This window comes from Microtus oregoni, unplaced genomic scaffold, assembly GCF_018167655.1.
Source record: "Microtus oregoni isolate MIOR12 unplaced genomic scaffold, Mior012 000071F_ref0000514, whole genome shotgun sequence".
Taxonomy (NCBI): domain Eukaryota; kingdom Metazoa; phylum Chordata; class Mammalia; order Rodentia; family Cricetidae; genus Microtus; species Microtus oregoni.
Window position 1 is genome coordinate 372,991 of NW_024543978.1, and position 22,106 is coordinate 395,096.

The window sequence follows — 22,106 nt, forward strand, 5'->3', positions numbered from 1 at the left end:
TCTAAGTATAATATTTTACAGGACCAGCTAAACAGGTAGGACGTTTGCCCAATGCAAGCAGTATGAATTTCTTTACATGTTGTTGGAAATGTAAAATGTACAACCACTTTAGAACAAAGATTGGCGGTATCTTAAAAAATTAAACATGGGGGCTGGAGAGATGGCTCAGAGGTTAAGAGCATTGCCTGCTCTTCCAAAGGTCCTGAGTTCAATTCCCAGCAACCACATGGTGGCTCACAACCATCTGTAGTGGGGTCTGGTGCCCTCTTCTGGCCTGCAGGCATAAACACAGACAGAATATTGTATACATAATAAATAAATATTAAAAAAAAAAATTAAACATGGGGGTTTGCAAGATGGCTCAGGGGTTAAGAACACTGGTTGTTCTTCCAAAGGATCCGAGTTCAATTTCCAGCACCCACATGCAGCTCAAACTGTCTGTATCTCCAGTTCCAGGAGATATGATACCTTCACAGCAACACATAAAGTTAAGTAAAATATTAAAAAAAAATTAAACATGTGCCAGACATGGTAGTGCACACCCTTAATCACAGCACTTGGGAGGCAGAGGCAGGTAGATCTGTGAGTTTGCAGCCAGCCTGGTGTGTAGAGCAAGTTCCAGGACAGTTGGAGCTATACAGAGAAACCGTGTCTCAAACCATGTCCCCCAAAAGTTAAGCATGTACTTTCCATGATTCAGCAATTCTACTGCTACAAACACTGATCCCCAAGCACACTTAATATTTAAACCTTGGAAATATATCAACAGTAAGCAGATAAACAAAATGGGTTTATATCTATAAAAAATGACTACTAATGCAATATGATCAATTTTAAACTACTGTTATTTCAGGCACAATATGGCTGACACTTCCGGGTTCCAGGGCCATGTGTGCGGACAAGCCCTCAGGCATGGTCCACAGGCGGCATGGTTGTCATCTATGTATGATGCAGCTGCAGCCACAGCATCCCCTGTAGGCATGTGCTAGGTGCCATCTTTCAGCCCCCCCGCCCCAACCTCACCAGGCCTGTAACCTCCCCCTTAATAAACTCCTCTGCGGGTTTGTTGTGCTACCCACGTTTCCTCTCACTCACGCCAAGTAATTTCAACTGTGACAGAAGACACTCTACTCCCTTGAGGCTGAGAAGCAGGAAGAGGGATAACAGCAAAGGAAAGTAAACAGAGACCGACTACACACCCACCACAGTTACTGCAAGAAGACCACAGGTTTGAGGTCAACAGGGACAATGCCACAAGACCTCATTTCAAAATAAAAGTTAAGCCAAGAGTGGTGGCACATATCTTTAACCCTAACACTCAGCAGGCAGATCTCTGTGAGTTCAAGATCAGCCTGTTCTACAGAGTGAGTTCCAGGACAACCACAGCTATGTAGAGAAACCCTACTTAAATTTAAAAAAAAAAAAAAGAAAGAAAAGAAAAGAAAAGAAAATGAAAATGACAAGCAAACAGGTATTTTATTTGGTCTTTCAAGACAGGGTTTCTCTGTGCAGCCATTTAGGTCCTGGAACAAACTCTGTAGACCAGTGTTGGGCCTCATAAGGCCTGGGCGTGAGGCTCAGTATAACTTCCTGATCCCAGAGTTTGGAGACCTGTCTTTGGCCATGACTTCCATATGAGTGACTCAGCAAAGTACAACCTAAACCTGCCTCTGTCCAGCCACAGCTAATGTGGCAAAATATCATTGGCCCTTATTCCTTACTCTGCCTCAACCCATCCCAAGATTCCCACCCCTATCTCAGCCCTATTTAAATTCTGGCTGGATGCAATTAAATGATGTATGTGTTTTTCCCTGGTTGGTGGTGGTGGTGGTGGTGGTGGTGGTGGTGGTGGTGTGTGTGTGTGTGGTCAACACTAGCCATCCTTCTGCTCAGCCCCAGGAAAAGTATGGCAGGTCCGGCTCTGCTCCCCCACCCTTCTGCCAGAGAACCCAGCCTGAGTTCTGGGATTAAAGACACAACAAACAAATAAATACAATTTAAAGCAGGCGGAGGAGGGGGCTGGAGAGATGGCTCAGCGGTTAAGAGCATTCCCTGCTCTTCCAAAGGTCCTGAGTTCAATTCCCAGCAACCACATGGTGGCTCACAACCATCTGTAATGAGGTCTGGTGCCCTCTTCTGGCCTTCAGGCATACATACAGATAGACTATTGTATACATAATAAATAAATAAATACATAAAAAAAAAGAAATGGAAGGTGACCTTTAAAAAAAAAAAGCAGGCGGAGGAATGACGCAGTGGTTGAGTTCCCTCTGTCCTTGTTGGGCAGATCACAACTGCCCAACTCCTGCTGGCCTCTCAGAACACATGGCATATGCTTACACAGAGTTATACAAAAAGCAAAATTTAAAAAAAAAAATGAGAGCCAGGCGGTGGTGGCACACGCCTTTAATCCCAGCACTCGAGAGGCAGAGGCAGGGGGATCTCTGTGAGTTCGAGACCAGCCTGGTCTACAGAGCTAGTTCCAGGACAGGCTCCAAAGCCACAGAGAAACCCTGTCTCGAAAAACCAAAAAAAAAAAAAAAAAAAAAAAAAAAAAAAAAGAGAGAGAGAGAAACCATTTCAATGGAAGGATTTTGGTCTCTGTATGATAATATGCTAGATAGTTTGAAAATGGAACGACTGGCTGGGCGGTGGTGGCGCACGCCTTTAATTCCAGCACTTGAGAGGCAGAGGAAGGCAGATCTCTGTGAGTTTAAGGCCAGCCTAATTCCAGGACTGGCTCCAAAGCTACAGAGAAACCCTGTGGGGGGGGGGGGGGGGCGGGAGAAAATGGACCAACTGAGAGGGTATCTAATTTAGATTGGATTGATATGATATCAATTGTAAACACTATCAACTTTATCATCTTTGTCTCATCATTAAGAAAGCTGGTTAATCTGAGTGCTAAGAAACAGGCCTTAGAAAAACCTAACAAAACACATCACAGAGATATTCAAATCCAGATAGAGAAATTTAATGGAGAGCCAATTTCAGCATTGCATTATAAGAACAGAGAGGAACAGCCTAAGGTTTTCAGATAACCAACCTTAAAATATCCAGTAACGTTTCAGGAATCATCAAATGGCATATGCTGTTACAGCTAACTGGACTATTGTGCCAATGTTAGATTTAAGGAGATTCAAGGAAGAATAGTCTCATATGGCATGCATTCACCTTTTGTGAAGCAAATTCTAAACTCGGGGTCAGTTTGTAATAGAATTATCCCTAACGACTACATAGAACCAGCGAACAGTGTTTGAGTACCCAGTTCAGAGAAGAGGCTAATATTATTGAAGAACAATGTAAAGCTACAGGGGGGGAAACTTCCCAAGATCAAATCCTTGGAGGAGAATATGCTACTATAAGGAGGCGAGCTGTATGTGATGACCACTCTGGATTTATGCCACACAGCAGCTTGGAATGCTTGGGACAGAATTGGAGAAACAGGAAAGAGAATCAAGTCATTCACTAATGAATTTATACCAGAAGATACAGTGACTTCATTATTTATCCAGTTACAACATATTATCAGAAATAGGCATTATCCCATATATATAACACATATCTGATCCCATATGGGAAACTGATCAATTATTGACTGGAAATGTGCTGAAGACCTCAGGATTTCGTGCCAATAGCAAAGGTTTAAAAAAAAAAGACTTTACTATCATGTGGCAACAAGCCAAAGACATTATAAGGAAATGTCCTACTTGTTCTTTATACAGCCAAACACCACCACCTGCAGTAAGTAACCCAAAGGGTATTCAAAGAAATGAAAACTGGCAGATGGATGCGTTCTATTTTGTAGAATTTGGAAAACTAAAATATGTAACCACCATTAATACCTATTCAGGTTTTCAATAGGCAACTGCTTTGAGTTCAGAAAATGCTGATTTGGTAATCACACATTTGCTAGAAGCTATGGTCAACATGGGTACACCTGCACTAATAAAGACAGACAATGCTCCAGCATGTCTCTTTAAAAAATGAAACAGAGCCGGGCGGTGGTGGCGCACGCCTTTAATCCCAGCACTCGGGAGGCAGAGGCAGGCGGATCTCTGTGAGTTCGAGACCAGCCTGGTCTACAAGAGCTAGTTCCAGGACAGGCTCCAAAACCACAGAGAAACCCTGTCTCGAAAAACCAAAAAAAAAAAAAAAAAAATGAAACAGAGCCGGGCGGTGGTGGCGCATGCCTTTAATCCCAGCACTAGGGAGGCAAAGGCAGGTGGATCTCTGTGAGTTCGAGACCAGCCTGGTCTACAAGAGCCAGTTCCAGGACAGGCTCCAAAACCACAGAGGAACCCTGTCTCGAAAAACCAAAAAAAAAAAAAGTTTTTTGGTTATTAAAATATACATATTACAGGTATTCCACACAATCCTACAGGGTAGGCAGTTAAAGAAAGATCAAATTGAACTCTAAAGGATGTTAAATAAACAGACGTGGATGATAAACACCCCTAGAAATAGATTGCATAATGCTTTACTCTGAATTTTCCAAATGCTAATAACAAAGAAATAGCAGCTTCAGGAAGACATTAAATAGTCTCATTAGGAAAAAAACTTCAGAATATCAGCCAATATACTTTAAAGATGTACTGACCTCAGAATGGAAACCAGGACATAATGTTACATTGGGGAAGGGGTTTTACTTTTGTTTCTACAGGAGAAGAAAAGCTATGGATACCATCAAAACTGATGAAGATTCAATCTGAACAGGAGAGAGCTTTTATCTACAAGAGAAGATACTTCATAAAGCACCATGGCTGTTTAATCGAAACCTACATATGAAACTAACAAATGCTTTTCATTTCATCAGATATAATTTGCCAAAAGAGAATCTCCACAAAGTTAGGGTGGGGAAGGGTTTTGTTTCTGTCTTTTCAGGAGAAGGAAGACATCCAGCTAAGGAATCTGAAGACTATGGACAAATGAGACATCTGAAGAAAAAGGACAAATCATCCAGAAAAGATGTCTCAAGGAAAGAGTAAATTGGCCTATTGGTACATCACATTTCCAACAGAATAAAATTTCATAAATATTCCCAAATGTTTATTTCTGCTGTTCTCTACAGACATATAATGCAAATGGTCCTTTTGTAGTCCCAGTCCAATCAAAGATTAAAGCTGGCTTTGGAGTTGGAATGTGGCTCTCTCCTTCTCTAAACCCAAGCAGGCTTATTAAATTAAAGTGAAATCCAAAATCTCTGTGTCATGTTAGAAAAGCCACCTGATATGGGACAGAAGATAAACAAAATTTTTTTTGTTTTGTTTTTGTTTTTCGAAACAGGGTTTCTCTGTGGCTTTGGAGCCTGTCCTGGAACTAGCTCTGTAGACCAGGCTGGTCTCGAACTCACAGAGATCCACCTGCCTCTGCCTCCCGAGTGCTGGGATTAAAGGCGTGCGCCACCATCACCCGGCTTTATTAATTTTTTTTTTTTTTTTGATTTTCGAGACAGGGTTTCTCTGTGGCTTTGGAACCTGTTCTGGAACTAGCTCTATAGACCAGGCTGGTCTCGAACTCACAGAGATCCGCCTGCCTCTGCCTCCCAAGTGCTGGGATTAAAGGCGTGCGCCACCACTGCCCGGCGATAAACAAAAATTTAAGAACTATTTTATGGCCACTCATCTCATAATCCTTTGGTTTTATACTGACTCTTTAACAGTATAAAAGGTAAAAAACTTTGGGCTGAAGAGATGGTTTGGCGGTTAAGAGCACTCAGTGCTCTTCCAGAGGACCCAGGTTCAATTCCCAGCACCCACATGGCAGTTCACAACTGCCTATAAATCCAGTTCCAGGGGATCTTACACCTTCACAAAACTGCACATAAAATAAATAAATCATAAAAAGTTCTTTAAAGCCAGGCGGTGTGGCGCACGCCTTTAATCCCAGCACTCAGGAGGCAGAGGCAGGCAGATCTCTGTGAGTTCGAGGCCAGCCTGGTCTACAAGAGCTAGTTCCAGAACAGGAACCAAAAAGCTACGGAGAAACCCTGTCTCGAAAATCCCCACCCCCCAAAAAAAAGTTCTTTAAAAGGATTTATTATATATATATAATATTATATATTATTATATAATATTATATATACACACATATTTTAAATTTTGTCATGATATTAATATATAGAATAATAACTAAATCTAGGAAAAGGTTTCATCTTCATCCCTGTACATGTTTTGGGTTTTCTGTAGTGAACCACGAGCATACCTAACAGCAACCTCTGAAGTCTCCAAGAAGAGGATGGGGCCCCACAATGACGATTCCTCCAGGACTATGATAATACCACCAAGTTGAAAAACACTACCCCTAAAGACCAGCTGTGGACTAAAAACTGCTCAGAACAATTTTGAGGTGACTAGTTGAGATGATCCAGCCTAACAGACTACTCTACCCCAGACTTGAGTCAAGTCCTGCACTTTCCCATTATGTAGAGACTTGACAATAAATGATACAGCTACCTCTCCCAGGACTTGACAATTAACCCAAATTTTTCTTTTCAAGATGCCCTAAAGATGTCATCACCCCCAGACAGCAGGAAGTAAATGTAAGAATATGACGCCCACATTCCCGGAGGTGGGGGGCAGTTTTTGGTCATTCAATGGGTTTTGGATGTTTGTCATTATGTAGGGGATTGGTTACAAGTTTGTTATTGGTAACGGTCAGGAAAAAAGCTAAACAAAGAAAACTAGATTCAAGGGCTGGAGAGATGGCTGAGAGGTTAAAAGCACTGCCTGCTCTTCCAAAGGTCCTGAGTTTAATTCCCAGCAACCACATGGTGGCTCACAGCCATCTGTAATGGGTCTGGTGCCCTCTTCTGACCTGCAGGCATATACAGAAACAGAATATTGCATACATAATAAATAAATAAATAAATAAATAAGGAAACTAGATTCAAGGTTCTTGTTTTTTTTTAAAAAAGGTAGATATAGATATGATAGGATAAAAGGGTAGATTACTGAATCTACTCTGAAAACAAAAAAGGGAGGATATAGATAATAAAATAAAAAGATTATTGAATCTACTTTTAAAAAGCAACTACTAATTTTAAATGCTGCACACTTGATTGGGCTTTTGTATATTTTATACAAATTTTAGATTAATTTTGTTGGAACATACTATACATACATTTCTATTCTTGTTCAAATCACTGTACCCTTTCAACTCATTCAACAATGTAATGCAACTCTCTAGTCCTTGTAGATTAGTATTACCAGCTGTTTAGAATAATAAGGGAACACAGGTTAGTAGTCAATCACCTATTAGAATCAAACTTGTAGTCTGAAAAAGTATGTTTTCAAGGTCAAAAAAGATATATTTTAAATAGACAGGTCATCTTCACTTCAGGGATCAACAAAATATAGCATTTAAAATGTTCTAAAAACATCAGCCCTTTTTTTTATGACAATGAGACATGTCTGCTCCTGGCAGAACCAATCTACTTCAGGGAAGATAATGGGCATCAAAGAAATTACACATTGAGTTTACTTTGTTTGTGGCAAAAGTAAGCCACTGGGCAAGAAAATGCCTTTGCCTCGAATGCTACCAGTACGCTGTTGCTGTCCTAATTGGACAAGCAGGACACAAAACACAGTGACTCCTAAACCTTGCCCAGACAAGGTAGGACAGTGCTTCAAAACCTCTGCTTCACAGAAAAGTCTGTCAGATATTCTAGGCCTGTAGGCCAAAGATGGATGGCCAACATTGCAGAGGAACTTTGGGTGACTGTCCAGGCAGGCAGCTTTCTGTCATTTCTCACAATTTTTGGAAGTCGCTTGCTCAAACATCCTGCTTACCCAGTTAATGTTATTTCCTTCTTGGGTCTCTGAGGGAGTTGAAGACTAGACAGTTATAGTTTTTCTTGTTTACCAGATGCAGAAAATTAGGATAGAAAGTAAATTAGGTACAAGACTTTGGACTCACCACGATAGGACAGATAATAGAGTATTTTCAATGAATTTGTCAAATGCATATGGACTAGATGTTAATATATTTATTGCCTGTATATATTATACAGAGTTATAGTACTTAATAGTCTTTCTTATATTAGTTATTTTAGACAAAAAAGAGGAAATGTAGTGATATCTCATTTGTATCACACTAGTCAGCCACACAGACTAGGCAGTGGTGGTGCAACACTAATCAATCAATCACAACAATAATCAATCAATCAACCAATCAACCAGTAAGACTAAAATACAATGATGTTTCTGGAGGGACTTTTAAACTAAAATCCACATTGTTAACACTTGAGTATCAGCTGGCAATGAGAGTGTGAGGGAGCCAATAACTTAGAACACAGTATGATCAGCATATTTCAAGTATGCAATTGCAGCAAACATCAATACTGTCTCTACCTTTCCCCAAAGAACATCAAACAAAAAAACACCCAGCATCTTTCAAGCAATATGTGCGTTGTGATTGGTCACAAAATTAAGAACCTACCTGTCTACAGGAAAACAAGAATCATTCCTTAAGGCATGGGATCTGGGCTGTGTAAAAGAAAAAATGAACTGAACACCAGTATGCATTAATTCATGTGCTCTACTCTTAACTGTGCATATAATGTGACTAGCTGCTTCACGTTCCTACCACCATGATTTAAAAAAAAAAAATGATGGACTGTAACCTCAAATTGTATGCGAACTAAACCCCTTCTCTCTTAAATTGCTTCTGCTAGGGTGTTTTAGTACAGCAACAGAAAACAAAACTAAGATATGCAACATTCAAATCTGTAACTACAAATAACATATAGACTTATAAAAACACTTCTGATGGTAAACACGGCAGTACATACTGTAATGTCCTGAAGGGATGCTAAAGCTGTAGAATTCCAAATTCAAGGTCAATCTAGGCTACATAGCCAAACTGTCTCAAAACACAAGAAAACACAGCAAACCAAAAATTCTGTTAGAACAGTATATAGACTACAACATCTATTTAAACATTTTTGACACATGTTCAGAGCACTGCAAATGCTCATTCGTTCTAGAATATTGTCAACTGAATGATCCATTCACCCTGATCATGGTCTAGTTCCCACTGCATAACGGACTTAATGGGGCAGATTTCAAAACATGCTGAAGCTTAAGACATACAATACCGGCCAGGCGGTGGTGGCTTACGCCTTTAATCCCAGCACTAGGGAGGCAAAGGCAGGCGGATCTCTGTGAGTTCGAGACCAGCCTGGTCTACAAGAGCTAGTTCCAGGACAGGCTCCAAAACCACAGAGGAACCCTGTCTAGAAAAACCAAAAAAAAAAAAAGACATACAATACCTACCTCGGAATTCATGAAATACTATAGATGACACAAAGTATTTTGTCTTTCTGTCTTTCTTTCTGAGACAGGATATCTCTGTGTACCTTTAGAGCTTGTCCTGGAACTCACTAAGTAGACCAGGCTGGTCTCAAACTTACAGAGATCCGCTTGCCTCTGCCTCCCGAGTGATGAGATTAAAGGCGTGTGCCATTACCACCCGGTCTGAAAAAGTATTTTAATGGAATACATTCTGAGACATAACTGATAAAAAGTGGCATCAGAGACGGGCTGTGGTGGCACATGTCTTTAATCCCAGCAATCGGGGGCAAAGGCAGGTGGAACTCTATGAGTTCGAGGCCAGCCTAGTCTACATGAGTTAGTTCCAGGACAGGCTCCAAACCTACAGAGAAATGCTGTTTCAACCCCCCGCCCTCTGCAAATAAAAACATGGCATCAGCGTTCTGCCCTTATACCCTAGCCTAAGGCTACTACTCTTAGGAGAAATTCATGTTGGATACCTAACTGGCCAGTATAATCCACCTGAGGATGATTTTATTTTATTTATTTTTTAAAATATTTATTTATTTATTATGTATACAATATTCTGTCTGTGTGTATGTCTGCAGGCCAGAAGAGGACACCAGACCTCGTTACAGATAGATGGTTGTGAGCCACCATGTGGTTACCGGGAATTGAACTCAGGACCTTTGGAAGAGCAGGCAGTGCTCTTAACCACTGAGCCATCTCTCCAGCCCCTGAGGATGATTTTATTTTTTTTTTTTTTTTTAAATTTTTTTATGCTTCATTTAACTTTATTTTTATGTGCATTGGTGTGAAGGTGTCAGATCCCCTGCAACTGGATCTTCAGACAGTTGTGAGCTGCCATGTGGGTGCTGGGAATTGAACCCGGGTCCTCTGGAAGAGCAGTCAGTGCTCTTAACCACTGAGCCATATCTCCAGCCCCCTGAGGATGATTTTAAAGTAGCAAATGAACATGCATTTAGAGTGACTGCCTACATGCTGCAACATCAAATCCAGCATGTAAGTAGCCTAAAATCAGATACAACAACTGAAACATAACAAACTGAAAAAGACACACCAAATTTCAAAGGGCTAAGTATTAAAACACCCAATACCCCAAAAAGATAATGCTGAAATTGAGTTGTAACCAACAAACTATTTCTTTGTTCCACAATTTCTCTCCTGTATATAAATACCACCTGCCTAGTTGCTGGGTGGAGTTCCCTGCATCTTTACTGGTTCAGAGTGCTGCCCAATTCATGAATCATTTCTTTGCTATAAGCCTATTCAAACTAGCTTGTCTATGGTTTTGTTTAACAGTTTAGTATTAGGAGTGGGAATCTCAAGCAAATGTCCCAAGTGGACATTCCTCCACGCCCCCACTCTCTCCTGTCCTAGCAATTAGACAAGTAAAGGTACCTTACCAAGATCACTGTGTCCATGACTCTCCAAAAGCAAGTGGGATCATGGCTGAGTTTACTTTTTGAACGAAGCAAAACAAATCTGTGATGACCTCATCATTTTATTTTTTTTTAAACTGAATTACATTGTAGATTAAATAGTACAGCTAGAAGCCTCAGGTATATGCTTTTGAAAAGAGATTCCTCCATTGCTGGACTTGGGGACCCATACCTATAACCCTAATACTTGGGAGGCTGAAGCAATGATGATCAAAAGTTCTAAGCTATATAGTGAGATCCTGTCTAACCACCCCTCCCTGCAATACAAAGACTGAGTTTAGGGTTCCCAGCATCTAAAGTTGAAGCTAAGGGAAACCTGAGCGAACCAAAAGTTCTCAGGCACAGCAAAACAAAGATAAATATTTGCTTCCAGTTCTTTAGCGCACAGAGACTAAAGGTAGCTACGACAACTAGCAAGTATGTTATGTTTTGTGCCATACTGACAGATTTTACTACAAGAAAACACCTGCTTCCAGCAGTTGGGATTCATAGATTTTCCAAGCTACAAACTGCTAATATGTCAGGCTATTTATAACTGCTTCCTTCTTTGTGTTCACTGGAAACTAAGTACCTTAAGGGGTAAAAGGGTAAGATTTCCAATAGATCCAACAATAATTAGAGAAATGATGAGGGAAATTGCACATTCAAATATAAAAGGAAGGTAAAATACATTTCTGTTAATGAAAAGCACGTACTCTTAAAAAAAAATTTTTTTTTGGCCCAGTGAGAAGATGGCTCAGCAGTTAAGAACACTTCTAAGACCCAAGCTCTTATACAACACCCACAAGGCAGCTCACAATTGCAGTTCCAGGAGATATGATGTCCTCTCTGGCCTCTGGAGGCACCAAACATGTATGTGTATGGGCAAAACAACCTTACACATAAAATAAAATAAAAAATAAAGTCTAAAAAAATTATTTTGCCCCAAAATATTATTATTTTGTTATTTTTCAAAAAAAGGGAAAATGAATACAAAAACAAAAACACCATGAGCGACAAAGTTGTCTAGGATTTTTAGGAGATAAATTTTTTTAAAAAGATATGAAAATTACTAAGATAAGAGAACTGTTTGAGTTTTTCATAAAATGAAGCACTGTTACTAAAAACACGGATTCAGGACTGGAGAGTCAGTTCAGAGGTTAAAAGCACGCACTGCTTTTGCAGAGAACAGTTGAGCACCCACATGGTGGCTCACAACCATGAGTGATTCCACTTCAAGGAGATCCAACACCCTCTTCTGACATACACAATGCACACACATGCATACAGGCAAAAACACTGATAAACATAAAATCAAATTTAAAAAAAATTAACAAAAAAGGCATTTTTTGGAGGTTTTTTTTTTTTTTTTTTTTTTTTTTTTTGGTTTTTCGAGACAGGGTTTCTCTGTGGTTTTGGAGCCTGTCCTGGAACTAGCTCTTGTAGACCAGGCTGGTCTCGAACTCACAGAGATCCGCCTGCCTCTGCCTCCCGAGTGCTGGGATTAAAGGCGTGCGCCACCACCGCCCGGCTCATTTTTTGGAGTTTTTCACGATCTCAACCATCAGCTAGTTGGTTGCTAAATGAACAATGACTATTGTTCCCAGTGACTTGAGATCTGCTTTATATTTTACAATCTTGGTAATTTTTTTAAAAGAACTTTTCAAAATGATATCTCGACCTTGCTACATACATACAGCCCAAGCTGGTCTCAAACAGTCAGTCAATTCTTTCACCTTAGCCTCTTGCATGCTGGGGTTGTGGACATGTGTCACACACCCAGCTTCAGTATCAAATTTTAAATTAAGTCTTTTTATTTCTCTCCAACTAATTTCCCTGGTGGACCCTTAGAACATCTAAAAAAGATACTACTTATTAAAAAGAGCTATTATAGGCCAGGCAGTGGTGGTGCACACCTTTAATCCCGGCACTCAGGAGGCAGAGGCAGGTGGATCTCTGTAAATTCGAGGCCAGCCTGGTCTGCAAGAGCTAGTTCCAGGACAGGCTCCAAAGCCACACAGAGAAACCCTGTCTCGAAAAACAAAAACAAAAGAAAACAAACAATAAAAGAGGCAATCTTAGCCGGGCGGTGGTGGCGCATGCCTTTAATCCCAGCACTCGGGAGGCAGAGGCAGGCGGATCTCTGTGAGTTCGAGACCAGCCTGGTCTACAAGAGCTAGTTCCAGGAAAGGCTCCAAAAAAACCACATAGAAACCCTGCCTCGAAAAACCAAAACCAAAACCAAAAAAAAAAAAAAAAAAAAAGAGGCAATCTTACCAAATCTACAGATTCAACGCAATGCCCAGCAAAATTCCTCAAAGACCTCAAAAGAACGGTACTCAACTTCATATGGAAAACAAAAAAACCAGGATAGCCAAAACAATCCTGTACAATAAAGGAACTTCTGGAGGCATCACAATCCCTGACTTCAAACTCTACTACAGAGCTACAGTATTGAAAACAGCCTGGTATTGGCATAAGAACAGACTGGAAGACAAATGGAACCAAATAGAAGACCCAGATAGTAATCCACATACCTTCGAACACCTGATCTTTGATAAAGAAGCAAAAAATATCAAATAGAAAAAAAGAAAGCATATTTAACAAGTGGTGCTGGCATAGAAGAATGAAAATAGACCCGTATCTATCACCATGCACAAAACTCAAGTCCAAATGGATCAAAGACTTCAACATAAAGCCAACCACACTGAACCTCATAGAAGAGAAAGTGGGAAGTACACTTGAACACAATGACACAGGGAACCACTTCCTAAATATAACCCCAGAAGTAGCACAGACACTGAAAGAAACAATAAATAAATGGGACCTCCTGAAACTGAAAAGCTTCTGTAAAGCAAAGGACATGGTCAACAAGACAAAACGACAGCCTACAGAATGGGAAAAGATCTTCACTAACCCCATATCTCCAAGATATACAAAGAACTCAAGAAATTGGACACCAAAAGATCACATAATCCAAAAAAAAAAAAAAAAGGAGTACAGACCTAAAGAGAGAACTCTCAACAGAGGAATCTAAAATGGCTGAAAGACACTTAAGAAAATGTTCAACATCCTTAGTCATCAAAAAATGCAAATCAAAACAACTCTGAGATTCCTTCTTACACCTGTAAGAATAGCCAAGATCGCCGGGCAGTGGTGGCGCACGCCTTTAATCTCAGCACTTGGGAGGCAGAGGCAGGCGGATCTCTGTGAGTTCGAGACCAGCCTGGTCTACAAGAGCTAGTTCCAGGACAGGCTCCAAAACCACAGAGAAACCCTGTCTCGAAAAACCAAAAAAAAAAAAAAAAAAAAATGGCCAAGATCAAAAACACTGATGACAACTTATGCTGGAGAGGTTGTGGGGAAAAGGGAACACTTCTGCATTGCTGGTGGGAATGCAAGCTAGTACAACCCCTTTGGATGTCAGTGTGGCGATTTCTCAGGAAATTAGGAAACAACCTTCCTCAAGACCCAGTAATACCACTTCTGGGTATATACCCAAAGGATGCTGAATCGTGCCACAAGGACATGTGCTCAACTATGTTCATAGCAGCTTTGTTTGTCATAGCCAGAACCTGGAAATAACCTAAATGCCCCTTGACCAAAGAATGGATAAGGAAAATATGGTACATTTACACAATGGAGTACTACACAGCAGAAAAAAATAACGACAGCTTGAATTTTGCAGGAAAATGGAGCTAGAAAACATTATTTTGAGTGAGGTAACCCAGACACAGAAAGACAATTATCACATGTACTCACTCATAGGTGGTTTTTAAACATAAAGCAAAGAAAGCCAGCCTACAAACCACAATCCCAGAGAACTTAGACAACAATGAGGACACTAAGAGAGACTTACATAGATCTAATCACAACAATGAGGACACTAAGAGAGACTTACATAGATCTAATCACAACAATGAGGACACTAAGAGAGACTTACATAGATCTAATCACAACAATGAGGACACTAAGAGAGACTTACATAGATCTAATCTACACGGGAAGTAGAAAGTAGAAAAAGACAAGATCTCCTGAGTAAATTGGGAGCATGGGGACCCTGAGGGAGGATTGAAGGGGGGAGGGGAGAGGCAGGGAGGGGAGCAGAGAAAAATGTAGAGCTCAATAAATATCAGTAAAAAATAATATATGCAAAAAAGAGAGAGCTATTATATATAGGACAAACACACATGGTGGTATAGACTTTGTAATCCCAACAGTGGACAGCAGAGGCAGCAAGACTAAGAAATCAAGGCAAGCCTGGGCTATAATATACCCTGTCTCAAAAAATAATATTCATTTTTACCAGACAAAGACCATTAGAGAAAACCAATTGAAAATAAAAACCAAACCAAACATCAAAAATCCACAACTGGTCAAAATGCAAAGAACAAAAAACTGATCATGGGGTATCCAGTCCAGCTGATAACCTACAACACAACCCCGGAGCCTAAGACACCAGGAACATCTTGGGAAAGGGAGCAGAAAGACTGCAAGAGACAGAAGACCAGAAATCTGCTATGGAGTTTATCTCCTAGAAATGACAGGCAACCTTCTTTACCAATGATACCTCAACAATATGGTCGCCTTAACAAGACCTGAACAAACACAGCACTAAAAAACATGCTAACTTGGAAGAGGGAGATCTCATGGGGCAGACATCTATGGAACACTGAGACAGGGAGAAATAGTCTTCCCCTGGGATGAGTTCCCCTAACTGGTTATCCAATACAAAGTGGTCAGTCCTGAAATCATATATGTGCAAGTAACATTAAACAGACTGAGTTGATTGTATTTATATTTTTATATGTATGTGTAACAACAATTAAAGAAAAAGATGCTGCAAATTCAAGAAGGAACAAGACGACAAGGAGGGGGAGACTGAAGGAAATAAAAGGGATAAAACTATGTAATTACTTCTTAATTAAAAGAATAAAATTACAGCCTGTCTACATAATGAATTCAAAGACATCCAGAATTACACAGAGACCATGCCTCAACAGAGAGAGAGAGAGAGAAAGAGAGAGAGGGAGGGAGGCAGGCGATACTACACTAACTGGGTTTCATCTATGCAGTAAATCATGAGAAGCACTATCAAATTAACACTAAAACTTCAGAATTATTCATACGACTGTGCCATTAATATGTTTGAGATAGTATATGGAAATAACCACATTTTCTTGCTCATTGTATCTTTAGTGTAACGAACCAACATCAGATATTTAAATGTGCTATTTTAAGCTTTGACATCTATGGATAGTTGTTTAACATAGTACGTTCTTGGACTATAACATGTTTCACTTTTTTTTTTTTGAAGGGGTGAGGTGGGGTTCAAGACAGGGTTTCTCTCTGGTTAACCGCCCTGGGCATGCCGGAACTCACTCTGTAGACCAGGCTGGCCCCCAAGTGCTGGGACTAAAGGTGTGAGTCACTAAGGCCCATCTGATGTCACTTTTAATGACATCCACAGAAAGGACTGCATGTTTTTTTACTTTGAAAACACACCAGTGGAGAGCTGTCTGCAAGTCATGCAGGGAGCTCATTAGTGATCACCCCAGTAGGGCAGGCTTTCCAGTGACATAGCTGCCTTTACGTCATCCATGATCCTCATGTTCTGTGGGAGGAGGAAGATCAGCTCCGAGTTTCTGAGAAAGAGATAGTGGTTCTTTTCACCTAAGAGGTTACTCTGTCTTGATGGGATGCCAAAAATGTGATTAATCTCTTGCAACCAGTTTAGAAGCAAAGCCAACAAGAAGAATCAAGAGAAAGTGAGACAGAACCTCATACACAACTTTTGGAGCCAGCTTCACTTTTGCAACTATGATTTACATAATAAAAGTACTCCACTATATAACTAATTTATAATTTTTTTTAAGTCAGGCTCACTATCCAGCCCAGTTTTGAACTCACAATCCCTGTGCTTCAGACTCCCAAATCCTTATTACAGAAGGGTGTTGCTGTTTAGTTTGGCTGTTTAACCTAATAATCTAATTTAGAGGTTTTAGGAAGGGGAAAAGAACTGTTGTATTTGCAGACAAAAAATACTCATTCAGGGCCGGGCGATGGTGGCGCACGCCTTTAATCCCAGCACTCGGGAGGCAGAGGCAGGCAGATATCTGTGAGTTCGAGACCAGCCTGGTCTACAGAGCTAGTTCCAGGACGGGCTCCAAAGCCACAGAGAAACCCTGTCTCGAAAAACAAAAACAAACAAACAAACAAAAATACTCATTCAGGGTGATTATGTTTGTTTTTTGTTTGTTTGTTTTTTCCCAAGACAGGGTTTCTCTGTGTAGCTCTAGCTGTCCTGAAACTCACTTTGCAAATCAAACCATACTAGCCTTGAACTCACGGAGATCCACCTGCCTCTACCTCCCAAGTGTTGGGGAGCGAAGGCTCATGCGCTACCACACCATGCTCAGGGTGATTTAATTAAAAAATAAATTAATTAAAACAAAAACATACCAATAGACAGGATAAGAATTTCCATCACACAGTCAGATACATCTACTGGAAGTGGAGGAGGTAGGACGAGTCATCCTCAGGCTACATAGCAAGTTTAAAACCAGTTTGGGAAACACAAGACCCTGTCTCTGTCTCTGTCTCTGTCTCTCTCTCTCTCTCTCTCACACACACACACACACACACACACACACGAAAGAAAGGAAGAAGAATTATTGGTGGGTGACTGTTTTGGAACTGTCTGGAAAGGTGGCTTTGGGTTCCCAGCACTCACACAGTGGCTCGCAGATATATGTAACTCCAGTTAATCCAACATCCTTTGTCGCCTCACCGCCAGGCACGCAAAGCAATGCATAGATGTACATACAGGCAAACCACCCATACACATAATTAAAATTACTAAGATGGTTTGTATAAAATGCTTCTTGGCTTGTCAAACTCACAGTTCTAATACAATGAAGACCATGGGTGATAAATTTCTGATACCTCCTAGGAATTTAAGCCACCTTTGGCTCATGTCTTCTGGTTTTGTTCTACAAAAGATTTCCCATGCAGGGAGGGCTGTAAGAGTAGCTAAAAGGTTTTAAGAAAATTCATTTCCCTTATGAGGCATACCTAAACAAATCTCAAGGGTGCTTAATGAGTTGGACAAAAGGCAACCCAAGGCATTGCAAACACAGAGAAGACACAAATACCAGAAGAGAATAAAAATTGGTAATATGTTAAAAAAAAACGTTTAAATTCTAACCCAGAATTTGTCTAAGAAAAGCTACAATAAAATGCACTTCTACTTAACAAAGAAACTCAACAGTCCTGCTACTTCCTTCCTATAAAGAGAGAAAATAAAGGGAGGCAACAGCACTTTCTCCTTAAGAAAACTCAGGCCACTTCTGCCCACACCCTCCACCTCACTTTCACTTAGCAGAATGAGATGAGGGGTCTTCTAGGCACTTGACTACCACCTGTTAAGGGTGACTCGTATCAACCATACCATAATGCTTTCTTCACTGAAAGCATTCAACTTGATGAAAAGAGCAATCATCTAAGGAAGATTTCTAAGATGGCCACACTTCTTTCCCGAGTTAGCCTGACCGGACACACCTGATTCCTCATTCCAATCCTCTGACTCACCAGGACTGTAACCTTATAGCTAATAGGCAAGCATTCCTTAGAACACATAAAAAAAAACACCTCAGTACAGTTTATACTGTAGAATACCATGATATGTGTGTGTGTGTACACGTGCGTGCAATCTCAATGTTTGGCAATTAAGCTGACAACAACATCACCAACAATTCAGGATAATGAGTAACATAACATAATACATCACAAAAACCTAAGAATATTAGTTGGGTTTAAACTGTCTAAAAATAGCTGGTGGAGGGGGATGGAGGAGGCACATGCCTGAAATTCCAACACTTGGGGAGGCAGAAGCAGGAGGATCTCAGTGAGTTCCAGGACAGCCGGCCTACACAGAGAAACCCTGTCTCAAACCCACGCCCAAATTTAAAAAATGTCTAGAAATAAACAACAAAGTTCTCTGCCACTAACAAATGTTACTTGGGAAAAATGTAGGGTAGTAGGGCAGTGGTGGCACACGCCTTTAATTCCAGCACTTGGGAGGCAGAGACAGGCAGATCTCTGTGAGTTCGAGGCCAGCATATTCTACAGAGGGAGTTCCAGGACAGGTTCCAAAGCTGCAGAGAAACTTTGTCTCAAAGAACAAAAAGGAAAGATGCAGTGTAATTATGGAATGAAATAAAACTGCATACAAATCAGTAGAGAGAAAACTGGTCATGGAACTTTCAATTTTCTTCCAAAACTGGCCTCATTCTACTTCTTTAAAGAATGAGATCATTTCATTTCTATAATCGATAATTTTGATATAAAAATATCAATGTTTGAGAAACTCAAAATTTTGAAGCCATTATTTTGTAAAAACTTATACTGAGGACTGGGATGGCTCAGTGGGTAAGAGCATTTGCTCTGCAAAGATGAAGTCATATTTGAATCCCAGGACCCACTTTAAAACCTTGGCACAGTTTTGTGTACCTGTAACCCCAGTACTGGGAGCAGAATCAAACATATCCTATAAATTCACTAGCCACACAACTGAAGGAGCTTCTGGGTCACTGAGAGGCCCTGACTCAAGGCAATAAGTAATACCCAGAGGAAGACACCCAATATTCTGTTCTGACCTCTGTGTGCACAGGAGGGTGCACACACCAAAACCACATACCTACACAACACACACACTAAACCACATACCTACACAACACACACTAAACCACATACCTACACAACACACACTAAACCACATACCTACACAACACACACACTAAACCACATACCTACACAACACACACTAAACCACATACCTACACAACACACACACTAAACCACATACCTACACAACACACACACTAAAAAAACAAAAATACCTATTAAATGTCATGAATGAAGAACACACACTTTTCATTAATAAATACACTCAAAGTTAATGCAAAGTGTCAGGAGGCAAAACCCACACCGAAGGTTGTTGAGTAATCTAATCCTTAAATCTTCCTGTTTAGTTGCCAACTAACAGACTAACTGCTAATCCTCGTCAGGGTTGCCTTCATCGGAGTTGGCCTGGCACAGTAGCCCGATTAAGGATGTTTTAGGGGTAGACATTTTCACAAAATAAGGCTATTACCATTTTTAGAATCTTTGTCACTTCTATTTAGGAAGTCATCAGGAAAATATCCTACTTATCCTTCCTTTGCTTCAAAAGGCAGGTGAGGTGGAAACCATCTCTCTCTTTTCATAGAGTACAGAGCCTCAGAGACAGAAGCAACCCTGGTGCTGCAAGCTCCAGCCTTGTCCTCTTTCAGGAAGGGTAACCCAGCACATTCTGCTGATTCGGAGAAGAGGGAGGAAGGACAGCAAGAGTAGGAAGCTTGACTAACAAAAGGCCACTGGCCTTGAATGCATCACTCAGATTCTATACAGTACAAGAATAATAAGCCTCATTTTTAAGAATGCAACTTTTTACTTTTTCTTTGAGGTGTAGAGCTCAAATCTAGGGCCTGGCACACGCTTGACAACCACTCTCCTCTGATCTGCATCCTCAGCCCTGAAGACTACATTTTTAAATGTTTTATAACCCAGGAACACCAGGCTCCTCACTTGTGGACTGATGCCTGTACTCCATTTCCATACAAACAGTTCCCTAATCAGTTCCTGAAAATTTCAGGAGTTTGTTTCTTTACAAGAGAAAAACTGCTTTCATTTGCTGATACAATTTGCCCATAATATTACAAGCTTCAAATCCCACACTTCATGCTTACCTCACTCTCTGCTTTCAGAAGCAATAAGCCCCAGCTTCAGCCAGGCAGAGGTGGTGCAAGCCTTTAATCCCAATTTCAGCACTTGGGAGGCAGAGGCAAGCAGATCTCTGTGAGTTTGAGATCAGCCTGGTCTACAAGAGCTAGTTTTAGGACAGGCTCCAAAGCTACAGGGAATCCGTCTCAAAAAAAAAAAAAGCCAAAAACAAACAAACAAAGAAAAAAGGCCCCAGCTTTGCTGCATTTTAGTTATTTATTCACCAAACATCCATGAGCATCGTGCACCTGGGCCCTAAAGACACAGCACTGACAGATTATGGGACACTTTAAGCTATCGGTCAACGAAGGGAAGAATCTGGCTGAGAAGCCTTGAATTCCATTGACGTTTATTAAGTTACATCTTGAGCACAGCAGGTTGTCAGGGTGGGCCTACAACTATGCCCAGAAGCATCATGCTCTCCAGTGCGCCCTTGGATAAAAGTGGCTGGAACTGTGCAACCTGTATCCAACACTGAACCACACACTAACAGAACTGTTCGAGAACACCGAGAAATCTGGATACCACACACTAACAGAACTGTTCCAGAACACCGAGAAATCTGGATATTCTTCTACGCTCAGATGGACAGTAAGCAAAGGCCTTAGGACTCCAGGGTCTGTCAGTCACAAATAATTCTCCTGGGTTGTCATAACACGGCAGATAATGGGCTTCCAACTGAGGGCACCAGTAGCTGCTCACTCTTTTGCACGGGTATGATAGTAAATGCCTATGATTCAAGTCCTTTGCCAGGCTGAAGCAGGAGGATCACAAGCTGCAGGCTAGTTAGAGCTATGTAGTAAGATCCAGTTCACAAAAACAAAACATTCCTTCAAAAGAAATAAGAATCGGATGACTTCATCCTTCATCTTACTGTAACCTCAAGTCCCAACAGACAAGTAACCAAAGACAAATTTTCTAAGAGCTCTTTTACTTTTTAACCAGTGGGGCATATTTGACTTTAAAAAAGCTTGTAACTTTCAAATAATCACAGATCAAAACTTGCAACAAATTTACAGGAAAGTCCTAAGCACCTTTCTAATACCCTATTAACTGACTGTACTGTTTTCAATGGGCAGGGGAAAGTTGGTGGGTCTGTCCTTGAGAATACAAGTTTCCCAGTACTCTTCCAGGAACCCAGTGCCTCTAGTGTCTGAAGGCACTGACTGACCTCCTGGTGAGAAGCCTACTGAGTTCATTTGCATTCATTCAATAAATACTTATTGGGCTTACTATGTGACTTCTCTAAAAAACAAAACCTTACCTAGAAAAAAAAACGTTAAATACGTTAATACATTAAGCAAGAGGCAAGTGCTGTGTGAAAATTAAGGAAGGGAGAAAATGGGAAGTAGCAGAGCTGAAATTATAAGTAGTAGAATCTAAGAATGTCTCACAGAACAGAAAGTGAATGTTCAAGAAAGAATCAAGGACTGAGCATGTAAATTTCTTCACAGACTAGCAAGGAGGCTGCTGGAGCAAGGAAAGTGTGAGGTGGGGAACTCACTCTCCAAGGAGTGATGTGCCACCTCTTCCCAAAAGGGTCTGTATTCAGAGCCCACATAAACAAGGC

The 22,106-nt window shown here is 40.7% G+C and overlaps 1 protein-coding gene across 3 annotated transcripts in view; it reads right to left on the minus strand.

Moving 5' to 3' along the window:
• Dnajc5 (DnaJ heat shock protein family (Hsp40) member C5) overlaps positions 1-22,106 on the minus strand; it is a 34,642-nt gene that overhangs the window by 11,232 nt on the left and 1,304 nt on the right. The window contains exon 2 of one of the 3 annotated variants that reach the window (XM_041641718.1): positions 8,440-8,486. The exons of the other annotated variants lie outside the window; for them this stretch is intronic. The gene's annotated coding sequence lies outside the window, so the exon portion shown is untranslated. The remainder of the gene's footprint in view (positions 1-8,439; positions 8,487-22,106) is intronic. 3 annotated transcript variants of the gene reach the window in all.